The sequence below is a fragment of the Hyla sarda genome, chromosome 5, assembly GCF_029499605.1.
Source record: "Hyla sarda isolate aHylSar1 chromosome 5, aHylSar1.hap1, whole genome shotgun sequence".
Classification (NCBI taxonomy): Eukaryota; Metazoa; Chordata; class Amphibia; order Anura; family Hylidae; genus Hyla; species Hyla sarda.
The window spans coordinates 305,215,117-305,233,592 of record NC_079193.1 but is presented as its reverse complement, the minus strand read 5'-3'; the positions used below and the strand labels follow the sequence as shown (position 1 = coordinate 305,233,592).

The 18,476-nt window shown below is 42.9% G+C and overlaps 1 protein-coding gene across 1 annotated transcript in view; it reads right to left on the bottom strand.

Annotated features, from left to right (window-relative positions):
• CPA6 (carboxypeptidase A6) overlaps positions 1–18,476 on the bottom strand; it is a 242,752-nt gene that overhangs the window by 42,511 nt on the left and 181,765 nt on the right. The gene's annotated exons all lie outside the window — the stretch shown is intronic.

Sequence of the window (18,476 nt, the reverse complement as noted above, 5' to 3'; positions counted from 1 at the left end):
GGTCACATGATTGTTAGTCACATGATAATGTTTGTCACATGTTTTAAGTCATATGTTTGTTACCCAGAGAGCCCCAGGTGGCCATGTGACCCGCAGGTAGCCTATGGGCTACTTACAAAGCCCCCCTTTATAATGTAGGGAGGAGCTCCAATCCCTCTCTTGTTATTCTTTCCTGCTGGGATTTAGTCCAGTCCAGACGTCTCAGTGTCAGTGTCCAGCACATCTGGAGGCCTCAACCTAAATTGCAGCCACAAGTCAGTAAGTCAAGTAGTCTTTTTCATCTTCAGTCAAGTCAAGTTAATTGTGGTCAGCGTGGCCTGCACCTATAGTCTGTCAAGTCACTGCAAGTCCCAGCAAGCTGCAAGGCCCCCTGTGTTACTGATCACCTCTCTGGGATCCTGGCTGAACTGTATAGACTATACCATCTGTCAACCTCAGTAAAAGCTACTGTTAACCTTAGCCTGGCCTTGGACTATTATTTGCCCCTGTCTAACCTAGGATTAGCGGTGCTACTTTCAGTTAATTAATGTTAAATCATGCCCTGGTGTCAAGAACACGAAGGGGTTCATACTATCTACGCCTGAGCAACACCATTTGCCCCTTACACCTCACAGCACGTGTGTAAAAATTATATTTGCGCAAATGTACTCCAGTGACTGGCTGACGGAGGAATGTATGTGAGTTTTTTCACCCTTTTAAACTCAATCCATGGGGTTTCTGTCATTTGTGAGAACTTATGAAGTGATATGTGCAACATAATAAATTTTGCGCTGCAACTGGAAAAATTCCCCATAGCCTTCTTCTGTTTAGGATCACCAACTAGGACCCAGCCCTTGACGCGTGTTTAGCATCAATTGTGGAATATGCTTTTTTTGCATTGTGCATTATGCATTCTTTTGCTTTGTATGCATTGGCATTTTCAAGTCTTCAATAATAGTAATCTTGAGGGATGAAAGACGAAATGGGGTAAAGAAACCGGTTTAGCAGAGGCGCTGCACAATTGTAGCCATGAAGAGATGACTCGAGCAGCACAGGACAAAATAACTTTTATTGATAGAATTCAGGACAAAGCGTTTCGGCATTCCCTAATGCCTTCCTCAGGTCCACTTATAGTTCTAAAAAAAGACACATACATATCTATATATGTATACACATACTCACATATGGGATATTAGGTAATGGGGGCATAAAAGGTGGATATCCCTTGCATGCTGGGGAGTAGGTGGTAATTACAATGTGGTACATACAATGTGGTTGGTTCAAGGGGTATGGGTAAAATGTATAAATATACACATATATACACACACATATTCATGTAAATATCCACACATACATAAATAAAGAAAAAGCATATAAAACTAATTTTTTGTGAATATATAAATAGGTAAAAGCAACATTGTTTGCGTCTGCATAGTGTCACTTTTTTTGTATAGTGTAATAAACATGTAGATAGTATACAAGCTATGTAGTAAAAACGGTAGACCTTGTATTTAAGACACAGTATTTACCACCAGGTAGACCTGTTATCTCAGGCATTGGATCTTTGACCAGCCAACTGTCCCACTACCTGGATCTGTTCCTACAAGACATCATAATAACCCTGCCTTCATACCTAAAAGATTCTGCGAGTCTAATTAAGGATCTCATGGAAATCCATTGGCAACCAGGACACCTCTTTCTCACTCTGGACATTGCGTCACTCAATTCAAATATTAGACACGAACTCGGCCTAAATACCACTGCACAATTTCTGCACCAAACCATAAAATTTGAAGGCCCACAGATCAACTTCATAATAAATGGACTCCATTTAATTTTAACACACTGTGTGTTCTCTCTCCAAGATTCCATCTTTCACCAGAAACAGGGTACAGCCATGGGGACCTTTGTGGCCCCCAGTTATGCAAATCTCTTTATGGGGGGTTCGAGACCACCCATATCTTCGAATCTACTGAATTCAGTCCATATATCATCTATTACAAAAGATACATAGATGATCTTTTTATTATCTGAAGTGGAGGTGAACCTTTGGCCGAACAATTCATTCAACATCTAAACAATATTTAGAATTTTCACCTAACATCATTTCAGAATCCATCGTATTCCTTGATCTACAAGTAAGCCACCAAGAAAACAGAATCAAAACATGCACCCACTTTAAAGACGTAGACACTAACAGTTTCCTCGATTTTAAAAGTGCACATTACAATAATTGGCAAAAAAACATACCATTTAGCCAATACCGCAGAATTAGAAAAAACTATACTAACATCAATGACTATAAAACACAATACAGGACTCTCCAGAAATGATTTCACCAAAAAAACTACCCGGTATCTCTCATAAAAGATGCATATTTCCAAAACCTCACAACCAGTCAGGAATCTTTTCTACTGCTCAACAACCAGACTACAATCATAGAAACCCCATACTCATCCAGAAAGACTCCAACAGCCACCTCAGAATTCACTACCAACTTTATCACAACCTACAATCAGTCCCTCCATCATATAAAAAACATTTTCTCATGCGAGATCTGATTTTGAAAAAAGTTATTCCCAAGAAAAACAGGATTTACATTTAGAAGGGCCAAAACATTAATAAACATACTGGCCCCCAGCCGCCTAAGGAAAAAGCCAAAGAAAAAAAAATCTACATTAACCCCATTAACCTTGGGTTCATTTAAGTGCGGCCAAAGGGGATGTCTGTGCTGTAACAGTATCGGCCATAACATAAACACCTTTACCGCAAAGACTACCTCCACAACCTATACCATCAAAACTCATCTCGACTGCAGCTCCACACACGTAATTTACCTTATCGAATGCAGTTGCGGGCTTCAGTACATTAGAAGAACCACCCAACCACTGCGTAAATGTCTGAATGGTCATCGTCATAATTGCTCCAAGGGATATTTGAAACACAGCGTCTCCCACCATCTGGCCGAAACACACAACAAGACTTTTCACAGATTCACATACTACCAATAGAACACATTGTGCCGGAGACCCACAACAGAATAGCAACCTTGAACAGGAGAGAAGCATTCTGGATATTCAAATTGAACTGTCTCCAACCAGACGGACTGAACGAATGTATAGAACTTTAATATAAAATATCATAAAAATATTTTTATGCATAAAACTTCATATTGTATTTTTTTCTATTTTCTATTTATTATTTTAATTTTTTCCACCTTACCTTTTTTTCTTCTTTTTCTTTTTGTTTCACATACATATCTTGTCTACTGTCACGATTGGGCAGGCTGGAGGTGGATCCTCTGTGCCAGAGAGGGATTGGCGTGGACTGTGTCGGTGGACCGGTTCTAAGTTGCTACTGGTTTTCACCAGAGCCCGCCGCAAAGCGGGATGGTCTTACAGTGGCGGTAGCAACCAGGTCGTATCCACTGGCAACGGCTCAACCTCTCTGACTGCTGAGATAAGCGCGGTACAAGGGAGTAGACAAGAGCAAGGTCAGACGTAGCAGAAGGTCGGGGCAGACGGCAAGGTTCGTAGTCAATGGTAATAGCAGGAGGTCAGGAACACAGTAATGGTAAACACAGTAGTAGCTTTCTCTAGGCACTAAGGCAACAAGATCCGGCAAGGAAGTGCAGGGGAAGTGAGGTAATATAGCCAGGGAGCAGGTGGAAACTAATTAGGCTGATTGGGCCAGGCACCAATCATTGGTGCACTGGCCCTTTAAATCTCAGAGAGCTGGCGCGCGCGACAGAGCATGACAGCCGGGGACCGGGACAGGTGAGTGACTTGGGATGCGATTCGCGAGCGGGCGCGTCCCGCTATGCGAATCGCATCCCCGCCGGCAATGTCGGTGCAGCGCTCCCGGTCAGCGGGTCTGACCGGGGCGCTGCAGGGAGAGAAACGCCGCGAGCGCTTCGGGGAGGAGCAGGGACCCAGAGCGCTCGGCGTAACATCTTCATACCTTCATCCACTACTTATCATGCAACGAAACATTGGCTTTGACTCTTTCACCAGCAATACAATTTTCACAACATAAAATACAATTTTCCCCCTCTGTTTATTACACTATACAAGAAAATTTGGCACTATGCCAACGCAAACAATGTTTCTTTTACCAATTTATATATTCACGAAAAAATTTTTTATATGCTTTTTATTTATTTATGTATGTGTGGATATTTACATGTATATGTATATATGTGTATATATATACATTTTACCCATACCCCTTGAACCAACCACATTGTATGTACCACATTGTAATTACCACCTACTCCCCGGCATCCAAGGGATATCCATCTTTTATGCCCCCATTACCTAATTTACCATATCTGTGTATGTGTATACATATGTGTCTAGATATGTATGTGTCTTTTTTTTAGAACTATAAGTGGACCTGAGGAAGGCATTAGGGTATGCCGAAACGCGTTGTCCCGAGTTCTATCAATAAAAGTTATTTTGTCCTGCGCTCCTCGAGTCTTCTGTTCATGGCTACAATTGTGCAGCGCCTCTGCTAAACTGGTTTCTTTGCCCCATTTTGTCTTTCATCTGTCTCCATCGGTCACCACTACTGGTGTCCGATACCGGCAAGAGAGCAGCAGCCAACAATCGCATTTACCGTTACTTACGCAAGTACTGTAGCTGCCAACGTTGGTGCAGCTTCCAAAAAAAGTCGGTATATCACCTTGGTGTGGTGAAGGGTACACACCAGATGATACAACTCATCGGGGAGCGCCCCCTGTGTACATTTTTATCTCTTTATTTAAGCCAGTAATCTTGAGGGGAATTCATCAATTGTTGTCTAGTATGTGTACTATTTTAGAGCAGAAAAGTTGCCTTTGATGTTACCTTCCTGCGCCAAATTCATCAAAAATCTCTCGCTACTTGATGAATTTACCAGCACCTACGCCAATGGTACCCGTTTAGACTGCTTTACAGGGCTGAAGTAACTGAGTGTAGGTTTATGTCTAAAAGATGGGCGCTGCAACTTTTTTGCGACTTTCTGAGAAAAGTCGCACATAATGAATCAGTGCCCACTGCATAAACTTGTCTAAAGCACTGCAAATGGTGGTTCACTTTCAAATATCAAAAGCAAAAGTCTGCAACTTTTTTTGCAACAATTTTAGACAGAAAAAAAAAGTTAACCTAATAGTATGTCAGGTCCGCTTGTTCCTACATAACATCCACTTCATAAACATTCATTACCCTGTCCCAAACCAATCATGTGCTGGAAGATCTTGCGCATGCAGTGAAAGCTCCAGCACTGCTGAAGAGTCATTCCATTCACAGTGTGTAGCCTGGTAGCACTACGTATGCGAGATCTCACAGCATGAAGGACTTGAGTGCTTTGGGGTAGCATGTAGATTTTTTGTGTGGAACAGTGTGTGAAAATTAAAGAGCCAGATTTCTTAAAGGGGTACTCCAGTAGAAATTGTTTTTCTAATCAACTGGTGCCAGAAAGTTAAACAGATTTGAAAATTAGAAGAAAAAGTGGTATGCGCAACTCACAGCAAACAGATTGCGAGGTTAACTGAAAAATTCTCTCACCCAAGAGAACAAGAAAAATAAAATTAGAAAAAAGAAGGTACTCAGCAAACTAACCCAAAATTAGGTAATATGATGGATGGATGGTTCTAAAATTTGTAAAAAATACAAGTTTCCAAATCTAAATATAATTTATTATATGCATAAAATCAATACAGCAAATGTATGAATAATATATATATATATATATATATATATATATATATATATATATATATATATATAAATCAGCCGCAGGGCCCTACGGCTGTGCATATTTTAAATATATATATATATATATAAATATATATATATATATATATATACCTGGAGAGAAAAATAAGTACCGTATTTATCGGCGTATAACACGCACTGGCGTATAACACCCCCCCCCCCCCATTTTAATAGGGAAATTTAAGTAAAAAATTACATATAATCCAGTGCCACATCATTCCTCCCCTTTTATCATCCCCTGTCCCACATTTACACCCATCCCCCCCTTACCCTCTCATCATTCCCCCACTGTCTTAACATTCCCCCACCCCTGTCTCATCATGCCCCCCTCTCATCATGCCCCCTCTCACCATGCCCCCCTCTCACCATGCCCCCCTCTCATCATGCCCCCTTCTCATCATGCCCCCCTCTCAGCATCCCCTTTCCCCCCTTGTTTTTGATAAATATTTTTTTCTCATCTTCCTTACCTAGCCGCGCTCGGCAGGCCAGGTCCGGTGTCGGGTCTTGCGGGCTGCAGTCAGTGAAGCAGGATGAGTGACATCCTCTGCCGGCTGCACAGCATCAGGGGCGTCACTCATCATTCGCTGCAGCCGCTGCTGGTCAGTGTGACCGCAGCGCCAGCTGCTTGTTTAACTTCAGCAGCCCACAGAGGACGTCACTCAGCCTGCTTCACTGACCACAGCCAACACCGGACCTGGCCTGCCGAGCGCGGCTAGGTAAGGAAGATAAAAAAAAACAATACAATAAAAAGCAGGGGGGAAGGGAGGGGAAAAAAACAACTAAGCGGGAGCCGCGCGCTGGTCACTGATTTAAAGTGGCCGCGGCCAGGCTGCTAATCCTTAACAAGCAGCCGCTGCTGCGGCCACTTTAAATCAGTGACAAAAAGATTTATCGGTGTATAACACAGGCAGACTTTTTGCCTTGAATTTAAGTTTTAAATAAATATGGTATATAACAAAATAAACAAAAAATAAATAAATAAAAAAAAGAATATGGCACAAAACCTGCAGATAAAAATTGTAGAACAAGTCATATTATCACAAAGTAACAGTTCCCAATTTTTTCATGAAATTGTTGCCAATCCTGTAGATGAATAAACTGTAACAAATAAGTCCCAGTGGAAGAATGGTAAGAATGGTAAAACTAGTAAGAATAAATCTTGTAAGAATAAATCTTGTATAGTGAATGGCAACAAGCCAAGTTCCATATGAGGAGCACCAGAAATAGGGTTAACACATCAAGTTATCACATAAGGAGCCTGGCAGTCCGGCTGTTGGCGTTTGCCGGTAAGCGATTCCTGAAAATGAAAGTCACAGGCACTAAATGCCACTCACCCACTCCACGCAAGTCCCAAGGGTCCTGGGGATTTTATCTTCTTGCTCCAGCTGGAAGCGGCAAAAGCATCTGCAAGTGTGATCACTCGTTACCGCGAGCTCCCGGCGTGTGACGTGGATTGTGGGCGGTCACGTGACACAAATTTCAGTCGGCTGATCAGATGGATTCTTTTTACTTGCACAGGCTCCGTAGAGTGGCTTTGAGTTGAGATGGTGTCGACACCCTGCTGTCTTCACACAGGTAAAGGAATTACTGGGATTTAACCAGTCCAGGGCAGCAGATCCTGATAGTCCGGAATATCCAATATTCTGGCAACTTGGATTTGGATCTGAATCCAGTGATGTGAGATTATGTCCAGTGTGTTAACAAGGTTTTCCATAGTTTAAAATAATGTGAATAAAAAAATAAAATAAAAATAATAATAAAAGTAAAATTACATAAAATGAAATAAATGTCTCTCCAGGGTTAAAACCGCATATGCATCTGTCTGAATAGGTCTAGAGATACCAAACGCACTTCAGGGTGTATAGCTGAACATAAGCCGCTCAAAACCCCTTCCTCAGTGGTCAATAGCATCCTATTGCTATTGACCACTGCTATTGCCTGTGACTTACATTTTCAGGAATCGCTTACCGACAAACGCCGGACTGCCAGGCTCCTTATCTGATAACTTGATGTGTTAACCCTATTTCTGGTGCTCCTCATATGGAACTTGGCTTGTTGCCATTCACTATACAAGATTTGTTCTTACAAGATTTATTCTTACTATTCTTACCATTCTTCCACTGGGTCTTTTTTGTTACAGTTTATTCATCTACAGGATTGTCAACAATTTCATGAAACAATTGGGAACTGTTATTTTGTGATAATAGGACTTGTTCTACAATTTTTATCTTATTTTTTTTTTTTTTTTTTGATTTTGCCGGACCGGTCCTAGTCATATTATCTGTTTATACAATTTGTCTACATTATTATATACTTATTTTTCTCTCCAGGTATATATATATATATATATATATATATATATATATATATATATATATATATATATTTATTTATAATATACACAACCGTAGGGCCCTGCGGCTGATTTATATATATTATTCATACATTTGCTGTATTGATTTTATGCATATAATAAATTATATTTAGATTTGGAAACTTGTATTTTTTCCAAATTTTTTAACCATCCATCCATCATATTATCTAATTTTGGGTTAGTTTGCTGAGGACTGAGTACCTTCTTTTTTCAGATTTGTAAATTACTTGTGTAAAAATCTTAAATCCTTCCAGTACTTATCAGCTACTATATGCTCTAGAGGAAGTTGTATAGTTCTTTTCTGTCTGACCACAGTGCTCTTTGCTGACATCTCTGTCCATGTCTGAAGAGGTTTGGTATGGGGATTTGTTCCTGTTCTGGACAGTTCCTGACCTGGACAGAAGTGTCAGATTTTTGACACCAGTTGATTTTAAAAATGTGTTTTCCACCAGTGTTCCCCTTTAAGGAGCACCTCTTAAATCTGGCAAACTGGATTTTACTTAAGACTAGCATGTGATACGCCAGTCTGTGTCATGCCCCAATGGACATACTGGATGTGTTACAAGGTTATTGTCACCTAGAGGCCTGAATATTTCTCTTTTACAGTGTAGGTCGGAAGGCCTCGTATGGCAGCACACAGGAGTCACCAAACTGTTTCATTGGTGGTGCAATAAACCGAAGACTTAACTTTGCAGGATCTTCAATACAGATACCTCAGGTTTAACAAGCCTTTTATTATAAGAAGCCTGGGCACATTCTTACTGGAAAGAAAGCATTGTCAGCAGCCAATGCAGAAACCCTCCAGGATTTTGCATCAGCAACACTATATCCATGAAAATATTATTAATTATGCAGTGTGCATGCTTATGCTTTATTCTTCAATGTCTTTGAGAGAATTAGGGTAGATATGTAAGGAAGAATACTGAGGTATAATGATGCTTCTCTGCTGCATCCTACTAAACTACATATTGAGATTCATTTTGTTTACACCACCATTCAGGGGTATTACGGTATTCACAAATAATTGTCATTTAAAATTTTATGAAAATTATTATTCCTTTACAAAATCTCTGCTTGTTTTCATTCATCCAGCGGAAAGAAATCAGTCCTGGTCATGTGATGTACACACAAAGGACTCATTATAGTACAGATTCATGCACCTATGTGTCCATCCCATGACCACCACAGATTGTCACCTAGTGGAATAAAACAATCAGAGATCTTCACACAGAAAGTGTATTGAAAAGTTGTATGACTTTTCAATATACATTTTTTTTTCCAAAGTATATCTTTATTGAATTTTGTCACAGATGAACAAAGTAGTACTGAAAATATAGCGTCTTACATTGCCTTCGCACATTAATGTGTTTCGGGTGAACCAAGAGCCTCAAGGGTCAAGCAAGGAGAAAAAAGCAAACAGGACAGCGTTTCCGAACAAAATACCGAGTATCATAAAACATGTCAACATTATAACATAAGTAAACTCTGCGGAAAAGTCCTAAGGCCATCAAGGATATGAAAAAGCATAACCCACGAGGCACTTGTGTGCAGTCAGGTGGTCGTGCACTTCGTGGTACCAAGTGAATGCTCAGGGAGCCACTAGAGGCGCTATCTATGGGTATATTAGAGATCTAGATAAGTGAAGGTAGAGAGTGGAAGTGTAGGTACGAAAGGGAAAGAGGGGAGTAGAGAAAGAAGAGAAGGGGCAGGGGAGGGGGATGGGAAAGAGGAGAGGTAGGAGGGTGAAAAAAGATCCAGAGGAGGAAGGGGCAGAGAGATTAAGGAAAGATAGGAGGGTAGGGAGAAAAGGAAAGGTCTAGGATAGAGTGTGTGCTTACCTCTCGGCGTAGATGGACCAGGAAACCCCAGGACACCAACAAGGGCTATTAAGTAGCTCAATACAGTGGGGACCCTACTAGTCAGATACATTTTCAATATACATTTATTAGCTGCAACTGAAGACCACTTTTTGGCATCCGCCATGCCCCCTCCCATAGACTTGAATTGAGGGGGTGTGGTGAGGTAGTGGAGTATCTCTTTAAAAGATTATTCATTTTTAGGAGAACCTGTCACTAAGATTTACCTGCGCCGGAGCCTGCCTGTCACCCGGCAGCAGGGATAATAAGATCTCTGGTGGCTGTCACAATAAATCCACAGTCCCAGGCTGCCAGAGGGAACCAGCCACTGCCACCACCGACATCTCAGGCAGAGGGAGATAGGAGTATGCTATGGACACCAGCCTACCTGCTACGCAAACAGCCAGACAAGTCACTCCAATCCAGGAACATCAGCAGGTCAGTGACCAATTCACAAAGGATGTATTCTATGGAGAAAAAGATAGAGCAGAGCTCCTCATAGGGCAATACGTTTGGAACAATGTAAATATGTATGTGGTGAAGCTGTAAAACAAGTATGTAATCTTGCTCACCTTGTACTGTTGTGTATATAGACACAACAGCAATAAGCGCGTGGTTTAAAGTGATGGTGGAGCAGCTTCCTGGAATCGGCAGCAGGTTACCCTGTCCGAGGTATTTGATGCAAGTGCTGGTGCTAGGCAGGAAAGGTACCAGGTTCTGTAGCGCAATCCACCACTCAGGCAACTTTGTATGAGGAGAAGTGCAGCGAGTCCATCAGTCACCTGCCGTGACTGACGGACTGAGGGACCCGCTGCACTTCTCCTCATACAAAGTTACCTGAGTGGTGGATTGCGCTACAGAACCTGGTACCTTTCCTGCCTAGCACTAGCACTTGCATCAATTCACAAAGGAGAGACCTCAATTGTTAGAGCCAGCTCCCCATGCCTCACAAGGTGCTACTTTGCATATTGATTACCAGCAACTGGCTGCTGAAATGGTGCTGAGGCTTACCCCTAATGTGCAACACATTGTGGAGGATGTCCTGAAAGCCGCATTGCAAAATCTGCGGATAGAAGTTACGGATCAGTCCAACAGACTGCAAGGGGTAGAACAACGGGTGTCCCAACTTGAAGATATAGACACGGTCACGTCTGGGAAATTACGTAACGCCGAATTAGAAATTACCAGGATGAGTGAAAAACTTGAAGACCTTGAAAACAGGTCCCCTAGAAATAATCTGAGGATTGTGGGAGTTAAAGAGATGGTGGTGACCCAGGATCTACAGAGATTTTGCGAGAGAGACCTTCCCAAAGCTTTGGGACTTTCTCACCCTGCCGTGTGGAAAGGGCACACAGAATTGGGACTGCTCCGGCTTCCTCATTTGATGCGCAGGCGTCCTTGGCTTACCGTTCGCGCCAAGTCATATTGAAATTTTTGGACTTTAATGATAAAGTGGAAATCTTGCAAGCGTACAGGCGTTTGTCCCAAGTAGCAAAGCGGAGAAGGGAATTTAGCGCCATCTGTACAGCGCTCTTTAAAGCTCATTATCGCTTTCAACTTCAATACCCTGCAAATCTGAGAGTCTTCCATAATGATGGCACAATTTCGGTCTATAAAACGCCGGAAACAGCAGCCGCCTTAGAACACATTCTCTCCTCCTCCTCCTCTACCCACCGCTTGTCCAGAGAAAGATCACAACGTGACAGAAGATCTTGCTCGCCCAGAGGAAGTCAACGTTCCAGATTGGCGACGAGGTATGACGGTGCCATCCCGGAACTGAGAGACCAACGCAGATGCCGTCGTTCACAGAGACGTCGCTATGGAGGGGACCGCCACTCTTCTCCTGACTGATTGCATCTCGCCAACAGTCTGTTTGGAGGAACTTTCTTGGGACTGTGGACTCTCCTAGGACGTGATCGGGCCTGGAGGCCAAGCTCAGGTTTTTTCTTTATATTTTCTTCATCCCTTTCTCTAGAATTAACGTTTTGCTTTGTTTCTATACTTAGAACAACTTGTAACAAGGGGATCGCATATTATTGCTATGGGGGATCTGTTTTGTGGTCTTATCTCCCTAGGGAGGTATCGGGGGGAGGGGGTGGCTCTCTGTCCCAAGAGAATTACTTTATAATAGCTCAGACTCAATGTCGTCCGAAAAAAGGAAGTCCCTAATCCGAGTAAGGAGTGCCGGGGCGGGGCAGTCCTCCGGTGGATATCTATTCTTTGATTTGTTATCACAATGTTTAATGTTACTGTTTTATTGTTCTAGTATGCCATACATTGAATGCCTATTATACACAACACCGTACACTTCCATGATACTTGCAGATGGGAGGGGTGGGGAACATGTCTCCTTTTTACCTCTTGCTGAGGCATTCTTATTCGCTAGATGGTATTCAAGTGACTCTCCCGCTGTGGGTCAGTTTAACAAGCCTTGTATAGTTAATGGTTAATGTCATTACATGGAATGTTAAAGGCTTGAGGTCTCCTCATAAACTGAGACTTTTTTTGCGATCCCTCAAACGATTTCATCCAGATATAGTGCTTCTCCAAGAAACTCATTTGTCTGAAGATGACTTCTTTAGAATGCATCAGCAATGGGTGGGACATGTTTTTGGTTCTCCTGCGAAAGAAGGGAAGGCGGGGGTACTAATCCTGATACATAAATCTTTTGCTTTTACACTTAAATTACATACTTCAGATGACGAAGGTAGAATTTCCCACGTATTGCTAGAACACAATGGGGAATTACTGAGTGTATATAATATCTACGCACCTAATGGGGAAAACCGTTCATTTTTTAATGACCTTAGCACAATACTGCAGGAAGAGACTACTCCAGGGAAGATACTAGGGGGAGACCTGAACACTGTACTTGACCCGCTGACTGACAGAAAACATTCGACCCCCCTGACTTCTTCCATCAGACCTCGAGACTGCATTCTCCCCACATTCCTGGAACAAACAGGTCTTTTTGACGTATGGAGGGCGACACACCCGGATACCAGGCAGTTCACCCATTTCTCCAGCGTCCACAACTCTTGCTCGAGACTGGATTATTTTCTGACCAGTCCGATGATTGGTCAGAGAGTGGTGACTGTGGAGGTTGGGGAACTGGCATTGTCTGATCATACTCCCCTATCCCTACAACTGTCTCCATCTCACCCCAAAGGTACGTGTCCTCATCTGACCAGCGCCTCTGAATCCCATCACTCCCAGAAGTCTTGTGCTGTCTTTACTCTACCTGGATGGGAAGGCTGCAGGCCGGACTTGACTCCTCACCCACACTGACCATTGTTGTGCAGCTGGTAAGGATATTCCCTTCTATATCTCCTGGACCCTTTACCAGCGGTATTACGCTATGGAACGCTCTTCCTTGTCTTTTTAGATTACCCCAAAGGTACGGACATTCTATGGAAATTTCCTTCTCTATTACTAAAAGATTACACATTTTTGGAACAACTACGGGCTTGGTGGACGGAGTTTAAGGTGACAAATGCAGAGCATAGTGCAGACCCGATCCTGTTTTGGGAGACTGGAAAAACCGTTTTGAGAGGAAGAATAATGGCTTATGCGACAGCTTTGAAACGCACTACATTGACACAACTTAAAGAGTAGCTCCCACCATCTCACATTTATTTTACTCTGTCCCTACCTATAGGTAATCTATCCCTAACCCCCTCCCTGCCTTTAAAAAAAATGTTTTGGCACTCACATAGCGTTCATCTGCACGTCTTCTTGCTCCCTGCTCGTTCCTCTACCAGAAGCAGGCTTTCCCAGCAGGCGCACGTCACTGACGCCTGCTAGGCAAAGACTTCCGCCCTCACTTTATCTATGCTGCGCTCGCGTAGGGAGCGCGCATAGATGATCTGCCAATCGCATGGCAGGCTGCTCCGGGGTCTCCTCCTCCCTGTTTACATGTGATACCCGGGGAGGAGGAGTATAGGAGTAGCCTGCATAGCGACAGTAGTGGAGCATCAGCGCGGCACTGATAACTAGTGTGCACGCGCCGTCTCCACTACAGTGTACATGTCGGGGGCGGGGATGAATGGGCTGCACGCGACTATAACCAGCCAATGCGCGCAGCCCCGGCGTTTAATGCGCTCGCTCCCGCCTGTCTGATTGACAGGCAGGGAGCGAGCGCAGCCGAAAAGAAAAAGGACTGATTTTGCCCAGCCAAAAACAGTCCTTTTTCTGGTGTGACGTCACGCCTGGCTGCAGCCGGCCACTAGGAGGGTGACCCCTAGTGGCCGGTTTTTAAACATAAATATCACCACGAAAAATAAAAAATAAATAATGGAAGTATATTAGAGATATGTTGTAGTACATAAGTACTACAACATATCAAAAAATAAAGTTGATGACAGTGCCCATTTAAGGTAGCTAGTGACAAACTGAGGACAGCCTATAGCCAATTCCTATCCTCTACATCAGAGACACATAGATTGGCATGGAGGGAGGCGAGAACTCCATACGAGCTCTGGTGCGATAGAAAAGAACGTCTTAAACGTTCTCACTTTGAGGTGGATCTTTTCCGCCACGGAAACAAAGCGGGTAGATTGATGGCGAGCCTAGCAAAAGGTAAACAGCCCCCTTCTCATATTCCAACTTTGAGAGACTCCTCGAATACGCTCCATTCAGATCCCCATTTGGTGAACAAGATTTTGGCGAATTATTACACTAAACTGTATTCGGATTCTCCCTCTGATTTACCTGCAGGAGAAGCGTTTTTGAGGGGCATTGAGCTTCCTTCCCTTTCGGATGATCAGAGGAAACCTTGAATGCGCCAGTATCTGAGTTAGAACTTGCTGATGTGATCGGCCATGTGCATAACGGTAAAGCCCCAGGCCCAAACGGGTATACTGGGGAATTTTATAAAGCCCTTTCCCCACAAATCTCCCCAGTTTTGGTCAAAATGTTTAATGAATACATGTCCTCAGGATCCTTGTCCCCAGGGGCCTCACTGGCATATATTAAAGTATTACCAAAACCAAGGAGGGACTCAGTGGATCCAGGATCCTACCGTCCGATTTCCCTTATCAATCAGGATAACAAACTTTTATCCAAAATCCTAGCGAACAGACTCTCTGGATTCATGCCGGCTCTAATCAATTCTCACCAAGTTGGCTTCATAAGACATCGTTCGGCCACCATGAATCTTAGAACAGTCTTAATGGTATTGGATAGACTTCAGCACCAGCCCATGCCAACTGACCACCCAGCTCTGCTATCCATTGACGCCGAAAAGGCCTTTGATAACGTCAGATGGGATTGGCTGGGGCTGGTGCTGGATAAAGTGGGTCTTCGAGGGGCTTTTCGCACATATCTTGACGGAGTATATAGGAACCCAGTAGCCAGAGTTTCTACCCCTGGAATTCTTTCAGCACCCATCTATTTAGCCAGAGGTACTAGACAAGGATGCATTCTTTCGACCCTTCTCTTTGACCTAGCTATTGAATCTCTGGCACGTCATTTACTCACTTCGCAAGTGTATTCAGGTATTAGAGTGGGGGACAAAGAGGTCAAACTGACGATGTTTGTGAATGATGTTCTACTTTTTATTAATTCACCAGATACCTCACTGGGTAATATTCTTAACTGCTTACGCTCCTTCGGAGAATTTTCGGGATATAAAATCAATCTGCACAAATCTGAACTGCTACCATTGGGGAGAACACGACCGAATTGGCTACCAGAGGTGGCAGGCTTGGGGTCAAGTTGGCAAATTCTTTTGTTACATATCTAGGAATCAGGGTAAGAAAAACACCTGATTCGATCTATTCCCTTAATTATCCCCCTTTGATAACTAAAATTAAGGCGGAACTAGCCCGCTGGAAGGGTATCCCACTCACCTTTATGGGTAGATGCCATCTCATCAAAATGGTAAGCTTCTCTAGAATCCTATACCCCTTACAGACACTCCCCTTATTGTTTAAACATACTGACATTCAGTCACTAAATTCAGCCTTTACTAGATTCATTTGGGCAGGTAAAAGACCGAGAATAGCGCTGACCAAATTAATGGTGGGTAAACAGGAAGGTGGCCTGAACTTTCCGAACATAAGAGGATACAACTTGGAGTGTCTGTTCCGTTTTGTAATAGATTGGACACATGGGACTTCCTTCAATGCCGTCACTGATCTAGAGAGGGAACTGGCGACTCCATGGAACCTGACCGTGTTACTTCATACCTCTCTCTCCAAATTACCTTCCCGAGTGAAAAGCTCGATATTACTGAGAGATACGGTGGTGGCATGGAAGGAGGTAAGGAAACTATTTAAATTACCATTTTTGATGTCCAAATACCTCCTTCTTGCGAGACATCCCGAATTCTCACAGGCTTTGCAGCCACACTATTTAAATTTCAAAGGGTCTGACGACAACTCGCCAATTAATTGACAAAGACAATAAATGCTGGTTGCCTGCCCAAACTGTTCTCTCAGACTATAATCTTCCTCCCTCCCTTGTCTTTTATGTGCTTCAAATGTTATCTTTTGTGACATCTCGTCTGAGAGATCTTACTTTGGAATCACAGGATCATGCTCTAGACTACCTTATAGGTGCTGTCCCTCGGAAAAATTCCATTTCAGATATTTATCCACTATTTAAACTAAATATGCTAAGATTAGATCCAGATAATATTTTCTCCTCCTGGTCAACTTGGGTTCCGGGGGACGATATCTCTAACTGTATTCTACAGGGTTGGCGCATAGTACGCAACTGCATTATAAACGAAAGATGGCGTGAAACCTATTTTAAGATGGCACACAGGGCCATATATGGCTTTAATATCCTCCCGACCCCAAGTTTCCCAGACAGGTTTACGGCCTGTCCTAAATGCTCTATACCACTCACTAATTTATGGCATGTGATATGGTCTTGCTCACACACCATGACCTATTGGCGAATGATCATAACATACATTAAAAACACGTGGGATATAGACTTACCCTGTACACCACGAACGCTACTCTTCCATCAGACCAGACCCCCAGAGGCTGACGGACCGCCCCTTCCTAAAATTCCTACCATGATTCACATTGTCCTATTGATAGCTTTACGATGTCTCTTCACTAATTGGTTATCAGCTTTACTTCCTTCCATCAACATGGTCATCTCACAACTCAAACTACTGTGCGGGATTGACAGGCTGGATACTGAGCGACACAAGGACACGCACAATGTGAAATTCTTTGACAAATGGGAAACTTTTATAATATCTCATTATACCAGCTCTGAGATAGAAGACATAGTAAGACCGTTCAGCTCTACTGAATGGTATTGCTTAAGCTCTTTGAGTGACACTCTTGGCGCATTGAGACTTCCTACATGAGGTGACTGTGGGCTGTTCAGGTGGAGTGAACTTTGTCAGTGGGACTTTACATTTAATACATCTCGTCTACCTGAAACTGATAATACCACAGGGATGGGGATAAAAACTTCTTCCGAACTCCGAGACTACCTATTATGTGGTATTTATCTCTCCCTCAGTCATGTGGAAACTGCAATTTATTATAACCATTCGACAGGTTTTGGCCTGGGATGATTGAGACTAGTATATGGCTACATACGGATAGGCATACCTGATTAATGTAATCTGCACTGTATACTGTACTCAGTAGAATGTATGGCTACATGTTATGTTATGAATTGTTATGATTTTCTTATTTAAGAAAAATTCAATAAAATATATTTTAAAAAAAATATCTACAAACGTGACGATCATGACATTTATATTTGGCGCACTGTATGTAAATTGCCTGCTAGTAGTCATTCAGGTGTACACCACAGAGATGTTGTCATTGTGTCCTGAGCCAAGCCTATTGAGGTGTGATTGATAGCACAGACACAGCCCAACATTGTTGCTATGCTGCTAAAAGCTGTGAAAAATCACGTCTTGCTGGCTGTGGCCCAGGTGCAGTGGAGAAAAGAATCTGTTTCACATACTGTCGAAACCAATGCACCAGTACAAGAGCCAACAAGATGGGATTCTTCTGGGTTTGGACAATTTTTCGGCAGCATAGAGTTGATATCAGGCAGTACCAGTGCGGTCAAGCATGCTTTAAAGGAAATCTGTCACCAGTGTCACCTGCACTAACCTGTCGGTACCGAGAGGTAGTACAGGTGATACTGATGACAACGGTACTTACCTTGTCCCGTTCCGTGCAAGGTATCTCCGGTAATCTCCTCTGTTAGCTTCAGCTCCGGCATGGCTTGGGGCACGGGAGGAGCTTAGTGATGCCACCGCTGCTGGATCCCACTGCTAGAGAACAGCAGCGGTGATGTCACAGCAGTGGTGACAGATTTCCTTTAATAGCCTACAGCCCAGGACATGATGACTATATTGTCTCTGTGATGTCTGCCTAAATAACAACTTGTGGGAAGTTTATATACAGCATGCGCCAAATATAAAAGTAATTTTCTTCACATTTATAGATGTAACTCCTGGCATGCAATCATGGTGGGAAAGTTATACTATAATGCATTACATGTTACCACTTATTCTATAGACTA